We start from the raw sequence: 5,636 nt of genomic DNA on the forward strand, positions 1-5,636 counted from the left end.
TATGTGTCATTAGCAATAACCAATGTTATGTAAAAAAAAAAAAAAGATACACAAAACAATTTATTTCAACAATTTTAATTGTTTTAACAGAGTTTTAATCAGGCTCAATTTGTGCATTCTATGCAAACAACATGTCAAACAACAAAATGTCTGTCCAGATGGGAATGAAGCAAGGAAACTTGTGCAATTACATCACAGCTCAAATACTGTGCATAGTGGCATGACTACAGTTTATTGAATTCACATACTGGTATCCTGCCATACTTGTCCATCATATACATCTCCTAACACACCCTTTGGCATTTCCAGCTTTGGCCATTCTTCTAATTTTTCTTCAAATCCAGGGGCCTCATTTATCAAGCGTGCATACGCACAGAAGTGTGCGTAAAGTGTGCTTAGGAACAGTTTTACGCAAAGTGTGGAATTTATCAAATTTCACTTATACGTAGAAATGTGTGTAAATATACGCACACCTCGGAGTATGCGTACGCAGAGCATCTAGTGGTAGAATAGCGATATTACACAGGACCCTGTTCCAGTAAGTAAAGAAGTGTCTATTTTTTATCCACAAGCAGGTGTTAAATATGATTAATGTTAGTATGGTAACAGCAAATCAGTATAATGATTTATTTGTGATATGTATCTGTATATGTGAAAGCTCTACATGTGATTTGTATAAATGAAGTCTCCGACAAATGCTTGACACACAGTGCAATGGCTTATCTTGCGTTATTGGAAGACTTGGCAAATAATCCATTCCGCCGGTAGCGCGTTTTCAAAGATCGCGCCAATGATGTGGTTATGCTGCTGTCCAAGGTGGAAAGTTGTCTGTCCTCCTCCAGTTGCACTCTTTCACGTCGGTGTGCTGTGACGCGTTTTTTTGCTGATAATTTAATGTCAAACCACTTTTTTATTTCTGGAAGTGTTCTCTCCTCATATTCAACGGAATTAAACTCACTGGTAACATGTTCCCATGCAGATTTGTTTTCTTTTGTTAGTCATTCCTCCCGCACTAAGTAAAGCACACAGGGTGTGTTATTAGGATTTATCCACCAGTAACTCAATTTCTGTGTCTGTAAAATTCCTCTTTTTCGCTCTCTTTGTCATTATTGCGATGAGGGGAAAAAGCAAAACCACGTGACATATAACGGGAAGTGTTGTCACCATATATGGCTCATTGGAGGCGTTTCGGAATGCAAATGACTATGAACGTGCACGAGCATGGTGCTTAAGAACAAGTGGGATTTATCATCAAGGATTACTTACTGATGTGCGTACGAACCCCGTCCGCACGTTTGATAAATCCCGATTTTTTTGTACTTGGGCACATTCTAAATTTCATTCGTAGGTACAAAAATAGAACATTTTCTACGCAATGTTGATAAATGAGGCCCCAGGTCTTTTAACAAGTCCTCCCAGAGACTGCACAACACTCAGTCAATTTCATCATGGCCAAAAGTTTCATCAACAAGTGGTCTGGTTTTTCACTTCTGGACTGATCTCTTCCATGCGCCTCCCCATGTTGTATATGAGGATAGGCTTCACTCTGCTCCTCAGCAAGGATTTCCCCTTCTTCATCCACAAAGTCATCCTATGGAAATATAAAGGACATATTTAAAACACACGCAATGCACATATACAGCACCACCATTAGAGATTGAAAAGCCCATCGTTAATATGGTCATTTCTCATCAATATGGCCATTTGAGTATGAAAAGATTTTAAAACTGTAGTTGGAAAAGATCATGTGCATCTCAAACAGCTAGCTTTAGTGCAATGAACCAGTTAAGTACTTTGTGAGAACTTCATCCACTTCAACTTCATTTTATGAATTTTTTTATACTTTATAAAGTGTGTTTATACTTTAGTTGCTTTCATTAGTTAACTAACAGAAATTTGAGAGTGGAAAACAATCATGTGAGTGAAACATGTTAGGTTTTCCCGTTTCAGCTCTGGATTAGCATGTATTGACTTTATACTAGTATATCCAAAGGTAAATTCATGCTTACCACACAACAGGAGATGTCTTCATCATCTTGCCCTGACTCTGAATCGCTGGAGTTCAGGAAAAGATGAATGCTTTGGTCATCTGCTGTTTCGTCTGAAAAACAACAACAAGCAGAAGATACCGTTATGCATTATAACGCGATATTCCTATTTAATTATAAATTACTATTACAACAACAACAAATTACTATTACAATAACAGCAAGGGCTACCACAATAGATAAAACATGCTGAAGGGCTACTTTTTGATATAGAACACTCAAAACGTTTTTGTTTAACTTTTATTTTACTTGTTGATATGTTTTAGTATTGTTTAAAATGATAACATACGTAAACCAAGCCAAGCTAATATAAAAAAATATGTAATTATGCTCACCGTTGTCTGAACTGATATTTGCTGGGTGCATTTCTTCAAATTCTTCAATCACTTCTTTTGCTGGGTCCTCAGATTGCATTTCACTTCCACCAATCTCTCTAACTCCAGTAAAGTTATCTTTCGGGTCTTTACACATTGATGGTACATCACCCACAGCGGGTTCATGACTGGTTAGCAGCAGGCTCTGTACGTTATCTGACGTAGTAGCCCTTTTGGATTTTTTCTCCCAAACTCCATTTTTGAAATAGCGCTTTCTGTGGTCAAAATACTGTGTATAACACAGTTTAGTGTTGCAATGTTCACAGACGCGCCGAGGTCGTTCCAGCACACCGCGCTTGTTTATAGACTTGTTCGCCTTCATGCGGCACCGCAAGAATCGACAGTCGGGTGACGTCAAAGTATCGCGAGAGGGAGACGAAATATGATTTCTTGAATCATTCTCGCAGTACTTCGACGTCATCCGGCTGTCGGTTCTTGCGGCGCCGCATAAAGTCGAACAAGCCTTATATCATATGCATGCGCTTGTCTCACAAGATTTTCCTCATATCAGTAACCTCACATGTAATTGGAGGAGCCCGACGAGCTTCTCGCCTTCGTTCAATCACGTGCGTGGTTATGGCCACGACTCATACAGCAGAGAAAGAAAAGACGAGCATATAATAACAGACGTTTGGTGTTTGTAGCTCCGAGAAGACGGGTGCACAATCCCAAGATTGCGGTAAGAATAATTTTATGTATAAGCATATTTTTTAAGTAGCACAAGCTAAAAGCCCAAGCTGTGTGTTTTATAACTTAGAGGTGTTTTTTGTCTTGTAATTTTTAGGAGGCTGTACGGCGTCTCTGAGGCACACAGCCGGCGCTATGAACCAGAGCAAGGGTAACATGACGTTACGATTTAAAGAATATGTCTTTATTCTTGTATAAGGACATAGATACGTTAATAGATCCGAGCTTAAACCCGCACATTTTGTTTTCACAGACTAACGTCGCCTCATAACGAAGCCGTGACCTCCTATTTCCTTGGGGCTATTTCAGCAAGTCCATATTTAACTGCTGAGAATGACGACAATGTTTGTAAGTATTACTTCTAATGTTTTTCCTCATTCCTTGGTTAATTGTACCGTGACGCTTTTTTTATTAATACCAGTCTCATTTAATTGTTTTCCAGCTGCCTGTAAGACGTATTATGAGTCGGTACGCCGGAGCTTCAGATACAAGCAACCTGAACTCGCATCGCTTTAGGAAACTGCGAAAAGTTTAGCTCGGAGTCGATCCAGAAGAAAAAGGGTACGATTTATTATATTAGATCAGTTTTTTGTCAATGTGAGGGTTTTTCAGGTCACTTATTGTCTTTATTGATTGTATTACAGTTGCTGGAAGCGAGACAAAGTGTGCTGGCTGAGGATGCGATGGACATTTGGAAGTGCGCACTCATAGATATATACGCCTGCAAAAGTGACTTTTTTTCCAACTATTTTTAGGGATCTTTCCCGAATGTCTTGGGCACTTTTTGACGTGTTTAGAGGACAACATAAGAGACATTATGCTGCTTTGTACATAGTTGTGTGTTTCTAATTAAAGCTCTTTCTTTGAATTAACAGCTGTGTGTTTATAAATAAAGCTCTTTCTTTGAATAAAGAACTGTGTGTTTATAAATGAAGCTCTTTGTTTTCTCTTATATTCCTTGATGGTGTGAAGCACAATGACATTAATATATAATCAATTATTATAACATAAATTATATATTTTTAATATTATTATTGAGGTTTACATTTATATTGAGCCAGGGTGCCCAATAACACCCCTCTTCAGAGTAACAGCCCGACTTGAATTTACTCACTTAGTATTGGCTGAAGCCACTACTTTTAAACAAGAAAATCCCTTGTGATTGGTTTGCAGTGATCTACCAACCATTCACGGGGGATTTTACATGTTAAAAGTAGTGGCTTCAGCCAATACTGAGTGAGTACATTCAAGTGGGCCGTTACTCTAGTTTCGCTGCTATTCACATGCTAATTAGGTCAGAGACGCTCTACCTGGCCAGGAGAGGTTTCGCTCCTATTCATATGCTAATTAGAGGCATCACACACCGCGGGGCTCTCCACCTACATCATGGTTCGTTTACGACAATTTGTGGCACAGACGAATGCGACGGTCGCTGCCTGTAAATTGAGGAAAGCTGCTGAAAATTAGGGAGATTTTCGGGAGCCTACAGGCGCTTACGGGGAAGAAACAGGCATTATAATTGAGCTTCTGTGTTGTTGCAATGGCTTCCCACTACTGCAGGATCTGCAACGCCTCCATGAGTTCTAGGGATGGGCACAGGGAGTGCACCACATGCCTTGGAGCTGCCCACGTGCTGGAAGATGTGGACAATCCCTGTAGTGCAGCCTGCGATCTCTCCAGGGACGAGCGCCAGCCAGGTGCGCGGCCATGTGCGTGAGGAGGGGAGCGGGAGGCGTCCTGCATTCTAGCTCTGCTGAGCCACCTGACGGCTCCACGGAGACAGTGGAGGCCCCTGTCAGTTCCCTGATGTCAAGGGATTTCAATTGTGTGACAGGCTGCACGGGATCTCTGAACTCCACGCAGTAACCTGGCAGCACACTCAGTATAGCAGACTTGCCACCTGTTTTATGATGATCAGTGTGTCTTTGCTTTGAATGTGTAGGTGCTGGTGAAGGGATCGTCTTGGTACAAGTCATCAATCCATGCTTGTTGTCAGTCTCACCATTCAACAAAGATTTTATTGATTTTCGCATGGCAATAGCAGAGATGTAATTAATCTTATGGCCTACCTCACCGTGAACTTTGTTCACATTACTTGGTAAGATCCAGTATGCAGACATGTCTGTGACAGTCCTCATTTCTCTGCACCGGACAGTTGCTTCCATTTTAAAGAGCAAGTATCACAGGTCGGAGCGGACCACCAATATCGTGAGTCTCACGATATAGCAGCATAAGTGATTTATAAGCTATTTTTTAGGACGGTCATTTTTGACCGAGAACACAAAATGGGTTATAGGGTTCTGAACACAACCTGAGGGTTAAATAACTTTAATTCATATTGTTTACTCATGGCCTCTTCATTTTCAGCGGGGGACTGGCTAATCTGCTGCTCAGAAGCTGCTTGCATAATATTTGCAAAGTCTATGAATCCCCATGTATACACAAACGGCTAATATTTTAATAAAAATATTTTTGGCTTGTTACAGTTTTTCTCAATTGCTAAAACACTAAAACCCATGGCTGAACA

The 5,636-nt window shown here is 40.4% G+C and overlaps 1 long non-coding RNA gene across 2 annotated transcripts; it reads left to right on the top strand.

The window, feature by feature from the left end:
• The first annotated feature begins 2,246 nt into the window (after positions 1 to 2,246).
• LOC129436433 (uncharacterized) lies at positions 2,247 to 4,033 on the top strand. 2 transcript variants are annotated; one of them, XR_012365869.1, is made up of 5 exons: positions 2,247 to 3,101; positions 3,207 to 3,260; positions 3,363 to 3,457; positions 3,552 to 3,670; positions 3,754 to 4,033. It is a non-coding gene; the product is annotated as an uncharacterized lncRNA (long non-coding RNA). The 2 variants fall into 2 exon arrangements; XR_012365868.1 differs by having other exon boundaries at positions 2,249 to 3,260.
• The last annotated feature ends 1,603 nt before the right edge of the window (positions 4,034 to 5,636 follow it).

Source organism: Misgurnus anguillicaudatus, chromosome 23, assembly GCF_027580225.2.
Source record: "Misgurnus anguillicaudatus chromosome 23, ASM2758022v2, whole genome shotgun sequence".
NCBI lineage: Eukaryota > Metazoa > Chordata > Actinopteri > Cypriniformes > Cobitidae > Misgurnus > Misgurnus anguillicaudatus.